Raw genomic sequence first — 14,278 nt, 5'->3', positions numbered from 1 at the left:
CTGCTAGCTAGAGACTCCTGAAGAGACCCCGTTTGGCCCATTGGAACAACCGTGTGCGCTTGCATTGCATGTACTATTGAGCACAAGGCTCCTCTCTTAGGGTTTGGACTGCCTCCTAGTTAAGTGTTGTCAATGTCGACGGGGCCAAAGACTATCTGCACTGCCGGTTTTCTCCCCATCTAGGTTGTGGACATATTGCTTGCATTTATTCCTTTGGACCCCATTGGTCTTGTATATACATTGTATTGATATTGTTGTGTTGGTTTTCTTAGTATTGCTGTGATACCTTTGCTATGGTCGGAGTTACAAAGGCCTTGTTATAAATGTGTGTGTATTTTTGAAATAACACCTGTCTGGGAGTAATTTGTAAGGGTCCTTGCTCTGTGTGCTCATTGAGGTCTTTCAGTCACCCTCACCTCTTCTGAGAGTTAGTCTTGACCGCCTGCCAGAGCTACCTTGATTGGCCTGGCTTGTCCAGAGGTTTCCCTGTTCCAAGAAACGAGGCTGGCCTTCTGAACCTCTGCCCACCAGGTCAGAGTTCAGAAATCCCCTTTTTTTAAAACTTTATTTATTGGTTGCGGTACACGTCCCTGCAGCAACACGATATAATACAATTAAACATCGCAGAGATGGGTAACAGGCAAATATCATACAAGTTAAAGAATCAACACACTTCGGGGCCTTGTGGGACTTTCTTCATCCGACACCATTTCGCATAGATATACCCTGAATGGAGCCCATATATCTTTGGGTCTGCTTGTCCTTGGTAGTGTTATCACATATTGGTCCTCGCATTCATTTACGTATGTAAGTTCTTTAAGGAAGTGGTTTATGTGAGGCGTGTGTGGGCTTTTCCAGTTCTGAAGTATACACTTCTTGGCTACCGCACAAATCACATTAGTCTTCTGGTTACTTGTGCACTTTTTCCTATGTCCCCAAACAAATATTTCTGTGGCGTGAGGTCAGCTGGGACCTGTGTTATCTCATCTATTATTTTAGCTACCTGCCCCCAGAATCCAAAAATAAGTGGACAGCGCCAGTACATATGAAACGAATCCGCCAACAGATTCCCACATATATGGCAGCTACCAGGGCAGTCGTCTGTGAATTTAGCAATTTTGGCTGGGGTATAATGTAGTTTGTTTAGCACCTTGAACTGGATCAGCCGGAGACCGGAATTAATAGTTCCTTCTTGGACAGTTCACAGTATTTTGACAGTTTTTTGTCTTCAGTTGTGTTCCCCATGTCAGTTTCCCAGGAAGCCTTGACTGTGTTAAGCAAGGGTGCGAATGTGTTTATTATCGTAAAAAAGTTTAGAGACGCTTGTGCCAGACTGAGAGGACAATGATACAAAGCATTCATGTGGTAGAGGCTCATCCGGAACTAGTGGCCATCTAGCTTTGAAGACCAGCTTCATACAATGATATTGCAACAAAGGGAGCTTCCTCCCCTCCACCCCCCCCCCCGTGATCAGTCTTCTTGAGTGACACATTTCCCATTGGGGAACATATCTTGCATCTTTATTTCCCTGTTAGGGTCCCATATCTTCTGAAGATCTGTATCGAATGAGGGCGAAATGTCGGGAAAGGAGCATCAGGATTATATGGTCTCTAGTTTTAGCCTTTTATAGATCTTAGACCAGGCATGGACTGTTGTGCTAACTGGGTCAAATTTGCATTCATCTTTATGTTGTGTTTTTAATATGATAGGCGTAGATCAGTCGGGAGAGCAGCGTGTCGCTCTATAGGGTTGTGTGGTGCAGTGTCTAGAGGGTCATACCAGTGTTTGGCAAATTGAGCCTGCGCTACCAGGTAGTACAACACAAAGTCCGGAGCAGCTATGCCCCCTGTGTCATATGGTTCGACCAGCTCCTCCCATTTCATTCTCGCTGTACCCCCATTCCAGACAAATGCTATGGATCTTAGGGAATCAAAAAACTGTCTGCCCGGCCATATCTGGATGTTACTAAATATATACAGTAGCTTGGGCAGAATCACCATTTTTAGAATTGCAACCCGGCCAACCAGTGGTATAGGGGAGTCTGGCCCCACAAATGGAGTTTAGTTGTAATTGTATGTAGAAGTTGTTTGTGATTATCCATGTACAGAGACGTTCTTTCTTGGGATACAATAATCCCCGAGTATCTTATTTTCGTGGGTGACATTTTAAATTCGTATGGGTTCGTTGGACATCTAATGACAGGAGTAAGGCAGAAATCCATCTTAAGCGGTGCTCCTGCATAGTGCGCTCTTACATAAGCACCACGTCCTGGGCTCCTGCATTTGGCAATTCTTATTTTCCTGAAGCGGGCGGCGGGGGTCTTCTTGCCGCTTTAGCTTGTATTTACAGTCGACTGCTGCCTCTTTGCAATTGTCTTGGTCTTCTGCACGTGTCTGCTCGTAGCTAACTCAGACCAGCCTCTGCACCGGTGTGCGCATTTTGCGTGTTCAATCATTTGTATGCGTCTTCGAAGAAAATGGGCTGACCATTGTGAATCACTTTGTCTGGCAGGGCACAGCAATATGTACCTCGGGTTAGCCACCAGTTATTATGGCAGACACTCGTTGGATCGTCCCTCCTTTGCAGAAGTTTTTGAGGATCTTTTCCCTATCCCGGTAGTTCAGGATCCGGGCTGCTATTGGCCTCAGCGAGGCTCCATGCTGTGGCTTCCTCATCAGTGATATATGTGCTTGTTCGACCGTGAAGCCTTGAATGAGGGCGCCTGAGCCAATTTCTTGCTGCAGCAGGGTCTCTATGTAGTCTGTTGGGTTTGCTCCTTCCAGGCCCGGACTGACCCACCAGGACACCGGGACTTCCCCCGGTAGGCCTCTGGGACCAAGGGCGTCTTTTTCTTTGGGGGAAGGACACATAAATTCAACGGAACGTAACGATGCAAGCTTGGGTGGCCTGCATGATTCTGGCCGTTCAGTCTATAGCTCGCGCCTGCGCATAGTGGGGGGCACCGCCAGGGCATCACTGCACGTGCCCTAGCATGCACGCATGCGCTGCCCATTGCAACCTGCCAGTGCTTCAGCAATGACGAGGTGAGAGCTGCTGCCTGCATCTGTTCCAGTTCCACAAAATGGAGTTTGCTGGCTGTGGACGGCTGGCAGCCTGCCTTGCACCATGTAATGTTTTGTGCAAAGGATTAATCATTAAATGTATGTTGGACAAAACGTGCACTGCAAGCCCACAGGCGCCCATCGATCTCTCTGGCTCTGCCCAGCCTTTGGTGCCAGTCCTCTAGGTATTCATGCCCGGGCTATAGTCCAGTCCGAGACGGCTCCCAAATATTAAACCTGACGGTGAACTTGGTGCCAGGCTATGTTAGAGTGTCACCTTAAGGAGTGCCTCTTTCCGGAGCTAGCAAGGTCTTTTGAAAGTTATTTCATGGCAGTCTGACGGGTATCCTACGATCTGAACCCAGCTTCTCAAAATTAATTTGGGGTAGCAAGTCTTCCGACCGATTTCGTTCATGCTTTTATTCCGGTTACATAATGCTTTTTCTGTTACCACGCGATGCCGGTTCAATAATTCTTTGACCCCGCCTCATGTTTGAAGTGCTCATGAATGCCTTGAAAAAGATTGCCTTAAGCTCAAGTTCCCGTGGAGTCCGGATTGGCAAGGGAACATGAGAGTAATAATAATACTTTAGCATTTATATAGCGCTACGAACCCTCCTGAACGCTGCTTATTATTACCCACTGTGTGTGGTGCTCATTTATCGACCTCGGAAGGATGAAAGGGCTGTGTTTGACCCTGCTGGGATTCGAACCTGCGTCAGCAGGCTCTGCACAGATGTCAAAGCGAGCGCTCAACTCGCTGTGCTAGAGTAGTTTAAGGAAAAGCACCGAACACAAAATGTACCTGCTGTAGGAGATCAAGGGGTTAATGTGTTTGACTACTGAAGCTTAGGGACATCTGAACTGAGTTGTTTCCGCACAGAATGTTTTATAAAATGTCATGGTATTACACGTTGGCCGCAGCCAGGCTTGTAGTCTGCCACCTTTTTTGGACTGCATTTTTACAGATGGGAAATGTTGACTTCTCAGTCGCTACTGCTTAGCATTCTGGGAGGAGGGTGGGAATTATGCACTGATATAAAGGCCAACTGTGCAAGATTTCCCTTGGGTTTTAAGTAGCTACAATGGAGGTCTTTGTGACCTGTAAGAGAAATGCATTGGAACATTTAGCCTCCTTCCCCACTGCCCTTTTACTGTAGATGAAGGATGCAGCAGAAGAATTCTGTCAAAACGTGGACCTCCCAACCACTACCAGAACTAGGAACCTAGCGCTGCCTTCTGTTGTACTTCTGGCCGTGCAGTGATGTCAAGCAAAGCCCCACCTGCTCTTGCGTTTCCGAAGGGCTGACCGGCCTCGTCGGCCACGTTCCACTTCTGATGTCGGCGGGCGTTGGATTCGGACACAAGGCACCCCTCATGCCCTCCTGTACCCCCGTGTATGATGCAGCTCTACCAGACCATCAGCAAGAGAAGCAACGCCAGCCTGCCCGGCCACGAGCATCCTGGACTGCAGGAGGCCAACACTGTTCTCAGCCGGGTGGCCAAAAGTAAGTGCCTTCCTCGTTATTCAATAGAAATATGCCCTCATGTTATTTATGAAGTTGTGTTTTGGAAAATACATTTATAGTATCTCTGATGAATGTGTTCAACACGATTGGAAATTTCAGGAAATGTTTAACGATTAATCATCTATCTATGTATGTTATATAAGTAGTGGGCTAAAGAGCATGAATTAAGTTGGTTAAATATGTCGCAAGAACACGTAAAAAGGCAGTTAAAATGGCAATATACAATCGGGCGAAAGAGCGTGATATGATATATGTGGCATCTTTAGCAACAGGAGGGCTGTTTCTTGAAAATTGGTCAATAGAGAAAGAAGTCCCTAAGTACCAAAAAGCCTTTCCACATCCTTGGATAGTACAAATCTATCTATTATTTAAATTTAATAAAAATGATACGATGGAAGTATTGGGTGCTAAACTAGGAATTGCAAGATCGTCGATTGTGTCGCTTATGTGGTAACGATATGATTGAAACTACTAAACACTTGATATGTAATTGTGAAAGCCTCAATGCATTAAGACTTAATTACGTGAAGCAATATAATAACACTAAGACAATTGAACATTTTGAGAATTTGGCTGCTCCTTGACGGGAATGATATTAATCTATCATATGATGACATTTTTTTAAATGATTTTATCTGTTTCGAAGGAATTGTCAGCTGGTATTTTATGTTCAATAAGTGATATATAATTGGTTTTTAGATGGTTTTGATGTTTTATAACAAAAGGTCTTGTAGATTTTAAAAATGTTTTTGTTTGTAATATGCAAAGCCAGTGATGGCTATATACATTTAAATAAAAATATTAAATATGCCCTCAAATAGAAAGACGCATTTCTGAGTTAGCAGAGAGATTGTGGGAATGTGCCTTCATTAATTCCTTTCTTCTTTCTTTTTCTTTGTTGCTTTATTTCTGTCTTTCTTTCGCCCCTTAACTGTGTCAATCCCAAATGTGTGCGTTTTTGTTTTTTTTTAAATGTTAAAGTTTGTGTCACTGTGGTGTCACAATATTCTTTTTGTCTATTTTCACTGGTGTGGCTTATTGAAGTAGCTTGCAGCCGGGGGTTTACTTTTTGAAATGTCTCTGATTTTGCATAGACATGTGATTTCAATTGAACAGGGCCATGCTTTGATGCAATTTGCTTTACAAAGTGGTAGCAGGGTGTATGTGTGTGGTGCAAAGGAGGAGAGGGCTTTTTGGTCTTTGTTTTGACAGTCCTCTTTTTCAGTCAATCTAAAACTCAGATTTGGTATGTTGCGCTCCCCGATTTAGTTGCACGCTGTAAATAAGTGGATTTGGGACTGTGGGTCGTTTGTGTGCAGGTCGCCTATGTATCGCTTTCACTGTCACATTTTCAAAACGGCAGTGTGCACACCGTGCCTTAATGTGGATGCATGACTAAAGGGCATATGCCCTTTCTTCTCAATATCTCCCTGTGGGTTCTTCCCTTAAGAGTAGTCCTAGCATGTCTCTCCCTACACATTAACTTGTTGATGCATGCCCATTCCTTTCACTGCCCCTTCTGCCTCCTCTATGAGCTCACATCAATTATTCTGTCCCCAGTCACACTGTCTTCCTGCAGATGCAGTGTTCCTGGCTCAGTCAGCCTCACAACTGACCTGCTGTCAGGAGCAATAGCTTTGCTTACATGCCCCTTCATCTTCTCGGTCCTGTAACCCTGTGTACCCCATTTTCATCTCCTAGGTGTCCTCTGTGGCTACATGTCTCTATTTCAAGTTATCACCCTGTGGGTACATGTCACTTCCTCAGCCTGTCACCCCATGAGAAAATGGTTTAACCCCCTGGGTGTCTCCCCACCACCACCTTCCATGTGGGTGCATGTCTTCCTCTACTTGCCCCTTACCCCCTTCACCTCCGTGGGTACATGCTGTTTCTGCCCCACTCTCTCCCATCACAGCACTCCAACCCCACCTGCTCGGGTTGTCTTCCAGTGACTATGATTATAACTATGTATAATATCTATGATTATCCCAGATTTGGCAATACTTGCATTTTCAGTCGTGCACCAATGCACTATTGTTTTGCATTGCATTGTAATGGATATCATGGCTTGCCCCTTCAGTCAGACTCAGCGTTTGTGTTCCGCTGGGCAGGGGGGCGTGGGGCTGTCTGCTGCCTCCTGCCTCTGCTGATGAATGCGTGTGCTGGGCTTGGGCTCTTAAAATGCTTATTGCGGGCCAGGCGTCTGGTAAGAGAAGTCAGTACCCAACACACATCGCCCCTCTTTTGACATCTGCCCAAAGCAGACTTTTGCCATGCCGGGGTACCTAGTTTTTTTTGTTTAACCTCGCTGTCTTCCTGGGTTGTTTCTGCGACTTTCCTTGCACGTTTTTTGTGCCGACCTCTCACACTTGGCACACAATTGGAGCTCTTTAACAATTTACGTTACTGGACATGTTTTGTATTTTGACTGCTTTGGTTATTTATTCATAACTAAAAGGGATTTTAAGCCACGGACCAAAATGTACTCATTACAGTGTTGTCATTTTCATTTAGTTATATGGTTAGCAGACGCAGGGGTGGAATGGCCTCCCACTAGGCCTCTTTTGTGTGGTAACCTAATTTTGTCATAGAACGGTTTGGGCTTGGTGAACATTTGTAAAATGGGGCCAGTTTGAAAATGATTTCCAGCGCCTCTTTTGGTTCCCAGTCCACCCCTGGCTCCTTCCTCTCCTTCTGGGAGCCCATTATTATTAGATTATTACGCCTTGCTCTGTCTTCCAGATTGTGCACTCCTTGTTGCAGTACCCTGACTTCTTCGGAGGTGTCCTTTAGGACACTTGTATTTTCCGTAACTGCCTTCAAGTGTTCCCGTGCATTCAGCTAGCACCCTCACATCTTCACATATATGCTGATGGCATCGATCTTGGCCTCGAGAGAAACTTTCAAAGATGCTATGGCTTCAAGGAGCTTTTGATCTTTCTCCAGCGTCTGCTCTCTTGGAAGTGTCTTTGAACCTGTAGTTTCTGCCACAGTGGTGGGCTTGGTGAAGGCGTTCAATGTGGGTTGCTTAGCCTTGCTTTTCTGGGACTTGGATGTCATGACTACACCTCTGCATCAGGATCCTGTTCTTTTCAGCGTTACCGTGCTCGCTTAGCCCTGAGCTATGGCCAGACGCCTCTTCAGTAGGCAGTCACTCGTATCCATGGATGTTGTGTCACAACTGTTGCTTGGTATGATGCACTAGTGGTATGGTAGCAGCTTGTCACTGAGTCTCTGCGCGCCAATGTCCTCCTTTTGCACATGTGCATCGCTTTGAGTTTACGCCGCCCAAGCTTGCCACCAGTAGGCCTCTTAGGACTGCTGAGGGCTATCTGTTGTTAACTGATGGCACCATATGGTCCTTTACGGGACTGATGCACAGGGTGCGTGAATATGTCCAGGACTTCTATGTGACCAGCAGTTTATGCACCGTTGCAGCCAGGGGGCCAGCAGTGTTCACTCTCCTTCAATGCGTAGCCCTGGTTTATACGGGGTTGCACCCACCTGTGACTTGTGTTGACCTATTCCTCCGGTCCCCACTGGGCGCATGTACCAAGCAGCTTTGTTACTGTACAGTCTCTACTTCCGTGCAGTGCTTGAATCATTACAACCTGCTCCAGTTCCACAGGGTACTCTGCTATCTTGTTCCACCCTGAAGGTACTGTTAACAAGTGTATTATCCTTATCCAGCTGCTACAATTATTTTCCTCCAATATTGCCTTCCTGTCGGCCACGGTCCCCTTGTATTAGACTTCGTTGTGCATCCGCAGTTTAAGGTCTAGAATTGTCTTGGTTTCTTTCAGCACGCGTTGCTGCAGTCATGTGCTTCACTTACTCCACTGCTGCTGTGGCCCTTACTCCGGCAACATATTATCCCCCAGCACTCATCTCCTTACAGTTTGTCTTTGTAGGCCTTGGCCTGTCCACAGTGAAAATGCCCCCCCTACTGTGCTTATGCGCTTTACTGCAAGCACTCATCAGTGCGGGCCGGACCACAGTGTAAACTGCATTCAAGCACACCTCCACGTTTGTCAAGCAATGCTCCTCCTTTTGGGCCAGACCACATTGGAAACCTCTAACAAACTGTATCTTTTTCTCCGAAGGCGGCGCTCCTTGATGTGGCCTGACTACATTGGAAACCGCCATATGGTTGTTGCACCTCACTCCTCTGCTAGGGCCAAACCACATTGGAAGTTGGTTCATCTCATATATTCACACGTCTCACCGTATTCCAGTTACAACCACAGCTCATTGCGTTCTGCACCACCTTTGTGTCTGATTGTTCCCACTCCATTAGCCCATCTGGGATTGCTTTGCTGTGGGCTGGCACGAAATCCACCCATACGTTGCATACTGTCCCTTGCAGATACAGATGTACTCTGCGCTCCAACCTCATTGATCACGCACCTGCCTCCAGCTGCCAATAGCTACTTGATCCTCACTGTTTCAGCACTGCCGCTCCTCCAGTGCTTTTCGTCTGGGTAAGAACCCGTGCAGCTCCCCCCCACCCTGATTATGCTTGAGGAGTCATTTATTTAATTGCAGGCAGCCTACATGTAAATCTTTTATTTGACAACAGTCGCAGGCCGGGTCTGTTGTGGCCACAGTCCCGCCAGCAGTACACGATGCAGAATATTGCAATCTCTGGCGACTCGCTGTTGTCACGCTGTGCTGCAGTAGTTGGTGTCCGCTCAGCCCTTTGTTTCAGCGTCCGCCATCTTGTGTCCACCACGTCTTGTCGGACAGCCATCTTTCCGCTGCCCGTTTTTCAGTCGTGCCTCCTTCTTACTGCACTATGCTTGCACGTCAGTCTGCACAGCTTCATGTGCACGGGCATCGTTGCAAGTGCACTAACGCACCTTTATAGCATCGGTTATTACTCAGGATCATACCAGTTCAGCAGGAGCCTTACAGAAATGTGTCCTATAGCATGGCTCCTTAGCCACGCCCCTTCGAGGCATACAGAGTTGGGGATGATGTATTCTTTACCTTTTTCAAATGATCTAATGTTTGTATTGCTTTGTCTGGCCTGTCAACATATTTTTCTTTAGTGATCTATTTATGTATGTTTTAAATTGTGATTTGCATTGTGAATCTTTAATTGGTTTACCTATTGGATGCTATATGTTCACTTGGAAATAGGGTAGCTTCACTCTCTTGGGCTAGTTCATTCAGAATAAGGGGACTTATTATAGACTTATAGACTGCCTTTTCTCCAGCCCCTCTGGGATCCTGGATCAGAGGGGTGCGGCCCCTCTGGGATCCAGGACCAGAGGAGTGCGGCCCTCTTCAGCATAGCAAGGTAGCTACCAGGCCCAAGGCACCCTTCCTTTCCCTGCTTCAGACTGCTTCTCCACTGCTTTTCCATAGCCAGCGAGGCAGGCAGCCAGTCCCCAGCTGAGACAACTTGTCACTGAACTAGCTCTATTCAGTCCTTTCTCCCCCTAGCCGACCACTGATTGGCTGAACTGTCCGGTTTCACCATTGGTGGAAGTAGTGCTTCCATCGTATCCTCCTAAGGTAGGTCATATCCCCTATTGGTCAATTTGATTAACAGTTTGGTCAATGGGGAGTTCCAATTAACTCTCTTATATGAGCTCTGCTGGTTTGCTTCTCATGGGCAGATGTAAGGTATGGCTCTGTTTCTCTTGCTTTATGAAAGAACATTTGATTTTATTTCCCTGTCCCTTTGAGGTGGTGTAGATGTTATTTCAGTAAGTTAGACTCAGTTTATCCACAGTCCTTTATAAAAAAAAGTCTTCTCGTTAATCCCTTTTCCAAAATCCGGCTGATTATACCTTAAGTGGAAACTATTAGTCTTATAAGGCACCCCAGGAGTGTTCTACCACAAGTGCCGTTGAAATGGTAGTGAAAGAGTTCAGATATATTGCAAATACTTCCCGTTTTCCACATGCAAGTGCCCCTAGCAGCATTTCTAGAGTGATAACATCTAAAGGAAGTGGTATAATCCATCATGCTTCAATGCAACCCGCCCCTGCCCAAACCGTGTCCAAAAGTAATGTGTTGAACATCTGCTCCTGAGGGTCACAACTTTCTTCAGGATGTCCTACGCTCAAGGTAAATGGGCATAGAGACAACAAAGCATCTGTTTCTTCTGTATCTGACTCCAGGTCCTCATCAGTGAAGAATTTCTGCGCCGTGCCTAATCCTTCTGAGCTTCAATTTTATTGTATTGCAGGAAACCTGGTCCTTGGAACCATGGGCACTCGGGGGCTATTTATATTTCTTCAAATGCACAGAAAAAGGATTTACATCAAGACACATGGGAGGTCGGGGGGAGGGGGGGTTCAGATATCTTGCAGAACAAGCACATGCGGTTATGCTGCGGAACACCAACTGATTTCCAAATCTGTAATGACGGTAGATATTGTCTTGGTAAGAGTTATCAATATTTATGCATTCTGCAAAAATGTTGAATTTGCATCTCCTATCCATTGTAGAGGCTAGTGTTCTTTCAGAGGATCAACACGAAGTTATCATTTGCAGGGACATGAACGCCAAAATGGGACCCTGGGGAGGGATTACGAAGCTTTGGGTGAAAGATGTGCTGCAAAGGGAATCCCAATCCTGAACCATTGCCATTCAGTGCAAGGTCTATGCTAAAAAAGAGGCTGGGAAACATTTGCAAGGACTGAACTTGTTATCCACCCATAATACGAGTGCCTCAGCCTTGACTTTTGAGACGACGTATGTAGCAAGAGGGACAACTTCTAGAATTGGCTATGTTTTTTTTCAGTTTGATTTGTGGGAAATCTGTTCTAGGGTTGAAAGTGACCAAAATGCTCTTTGGATAAACAAATACCTTGTGGACCATTGAGAGATGGGCCCATGGAGGCAGCGGCAGAGGTGGACGTGACAAAAAAAAAGTAAGTCAGGTTGTGCCAATGGAGGATCAGAACACGCATGCGGACGCTGTGGAGACCTTTTTACCATATAGTTTATTTCAAGCAAAATAAAGCCTACCTTTCCTTATGTCCGATGTTCCCTACATATTTTACGAACTAAGGTGGTCGTCTGTCGGAGTGAATGTCCAAAACAAGTCCATTCACTGTCCAAATCTAACCTATCTGACCCTACCAATAGTATAACTAAGGCTAGGAGACGGACTTCCTTCCCCTGGGTGCTGTGTTCCTTTGCAGGGTATTTCTGGTATATATTGTTATACTCAATATACCATACATAAATCGGCCCTGCTTATCCTTTGGACTAAGTTCTGCAGTTCTTTATGGGGGACTGGTAGCTTCCTTGTCCTCTTTCATAGAGATTGTATTTGTTCTGCTCAAGTGTTTCTCTCTTGTAGGACTACAGACTCCCTTGTATATGGTTCTCCTCTCAGGAATTTTGGTTGCTCAACTCCCAATTATAGTTCTCCTCTTCCTGGGGTGCTCCAGTGCTCTCATGTATATTTATCTTTCTTACTCCCCAAATGTCTCTTTGGTTTCTGTTCTTTTATCTTTATTGTAGGGTTGTCGGCTGATCTTTCCCTTTTTCCTAGGCAATAAGATTCCAGCTCTATTTCTCTCCCAGTCTGTCGTTTGTGTGATTCTCTCTATCTCCATATAGTTCCGATTCACCTGCTTATTTCCAATTCTTTTCCCCATTAGTACTGGGATGAGTCTCATTTTAACTTGTACTGAGTGCCTTTTTAACTTTCTGGTATTCCTTTTCCCTGTATTAACTTCTGTCTTCAGGGGCAACGTTGCCGTTTCCTATAGGACTTTGGACTCTCTCATGCTGCTTCTTGGTAGCTCTGCAGTTCACTTTCCACAATGTATTTCATATGGTCCCACCTTGTGGATAGAACTGAAGCCGGGACTTGCTTCGGGAGTGGTTCCTCCCGCTGGTGGTAGCTGCGTCGTCGTGCTGGCTGGCTGCCCACCACAATTTGATGTGTGGTCACACCACCACTTTTCTCTGTTCCATCTGGTTTGGATTCCCTCCGTTCTTGCATGCCAGTCTCCCACCATTGCTTGTATTGCGCTAACGCTGCTCTTACATGGCCTCCGCGTTATGCGACAGCTCCACCTCCTTCCGCACTGTTGCGTACAGGAGCCTTCCCATGATATTCACAGCTTTCCGTCCCCTCTCTGAGCTTTCTGCCTCCTCTCTCTAGGTCCAGTCCATTTGAGACTCTGGTTTAAAACTGATAATGTTCTGGTGTATTAGGTATGTCCATATAAGCCATCACTTGGAGGGCATCTGGAAGGCCCTCACTAGGGGCGAGAGTGGGAGAAGAGTCCTCCCCAAAGGGGGAGTCTCTCCACGAGTGGTCCCACTTGTATCGTCTAAGGAAGGTGACATGAAGTGGGCATGCCTCACTAGCCTCACAGGGTTGTGTTCCCGCCCGGGAGAAGGGACAAATTCCCTCAATACGTAACATGCCCTAGACTGGAGGAGGCCATGTCAGAGGGGTTTGAACAGACTATTGCAAACTGGTGGTTTGCCCGAAATTCTGAATGTCTATGTGGCAGGGTCAGGGTCTGCCCTACCTACTGGTGCAAATCTTTTGCAAATTATACGATCAAGTTACTGCATACTTATTCCCTTACCGGAGAGGAGGGATCCCATGATAACGAGGTACCATGAATCAGAAAGCCTGGGTTGGTTCGACAAACAATGCAAAGATTTGAAGGGTCTGTTGCAATCTATGGTCAGGCAGGGAGGAGTAAAAGCAGAGGTCTTCACAATTAGGAATACCTAGAAATCCCTTATTGCTGATGAGAATAATTTTGGAATCGTAGTTGGCAAAACCTGATAAAAGCAGCAAATGAGAGGGACATGAAATCCTTCTGGAGAGTTGCGTCGCAGGGATTATGGAAATAAAATCTGTGTATTGAACCAAACACTGCAGAGGCAGAGTGGGTTGGCCATTTTTCTCCGGTTTTTAGGGGATTGGGGTGGAGACCTCATGACTCCAAATTGATCAATCTGGCCAGGTTTCACTTTTTTGATGCCCAGAGCAGGGTGGGGGTCCTCTTCTTTATCTACTGGGATGGAAAACCACCTAACCGAAATTGGTCTGTTTTAAAGCCAAACTCTTTACAGATGGTGTGATTCGCAAATCTATTGATCACCTGGCAAGCAGTAAAGCTCTAAGTCTTGCTATGATTCTTGATGACATTTAAGTTCTTACGGGACTGGTGGGTTCATATCTTTAGGGTTGTATTTCACCTATTTGTTAGCAGTGGGATATATGCATCAGTAAGAAGGATAGCTCAGGGGCAACATGTTTGTTTTGGAAGCAAGACAACCCAGCACAACACAGCTTTGAATCCTGATCCTGCGCTTGGAAACCACTCACAGGTATTAAGCGCATTCTAAAAGAACCATTATAACTATAATCCTGGTACAACTCCTCATTTGTTGGGCCCATTTTACACAGTGGGATAATGGAGGTCGTCTTATCATTCAATCAGTCTGATCGATATATAGACTATAAAACATTTTCTTCTATAATTCTACAATTATACCGTTGGATAGGCAATGATGGAATCTTGGACTGGGCTCAAGATGGTTTTAGATCGGGCCTCTTGACTGTGGCTCAGGCTTTTGTCCTATGGCACTTGTCACACAAATATGCCATAGGTAGGAACGTGTCCCTCTGTATAGAATTTTTAGATTTCTCTTCAGCCTTCGACCTGATGGTCAAAGAGGCTGTGGGAGAAG

At 45.9% G+C, this 14,278-nt stretch overlaps 1 protein-coding gene across 6 annotated transcripts in view; it reads left to right on the top strand.

Moving 5' to 3' along the window:
* Window positions 1–14,278, top strand: part of ATF1 (activating transcription factor 1) — a 935,797-nt gene that overhangs the window by 77,136 nt on the left and 844,383 nt on the right. Inside the window, exon 2 of one of the 6 annotated variants that reach the window (XM_069653440.1) lies at window positions 4,223–4,570. The exons of the other annotated variants lie outside the window; for them this stretch is intronic. The gene's annotated coding sequence lies outside the window, so the exon portion shown is untranslated. The remainder of the gene's footprint in view (window positions 1–4,222; window positions 4,571–14,278) is intronic. 6 annotated transcript variants of the gene reach the window in all.

The sequence above is a fragment of the Ambystoma mexicanum genome, chromosome 3q (genome assembly GCF_040938575.1).
Source record: "Ambystoma mexicanum isolate Mex_15411 chromosome 3q, UKY_AmexF1_1, whole genome shotgun sequence".
Taxonomy (NCBI): domain Eukaryota; kingdom Metazoa; phylum Chordata; class Amphibia; order Caudata; family Ambystomatidae; genus Ambystoma; species Ambystoma mexicanum.
The sequence above is the reverse complement of the archived record's forward strand: the minus strand, read 5'-3'. Positions and strand labels throughout refer to the sequence as shown.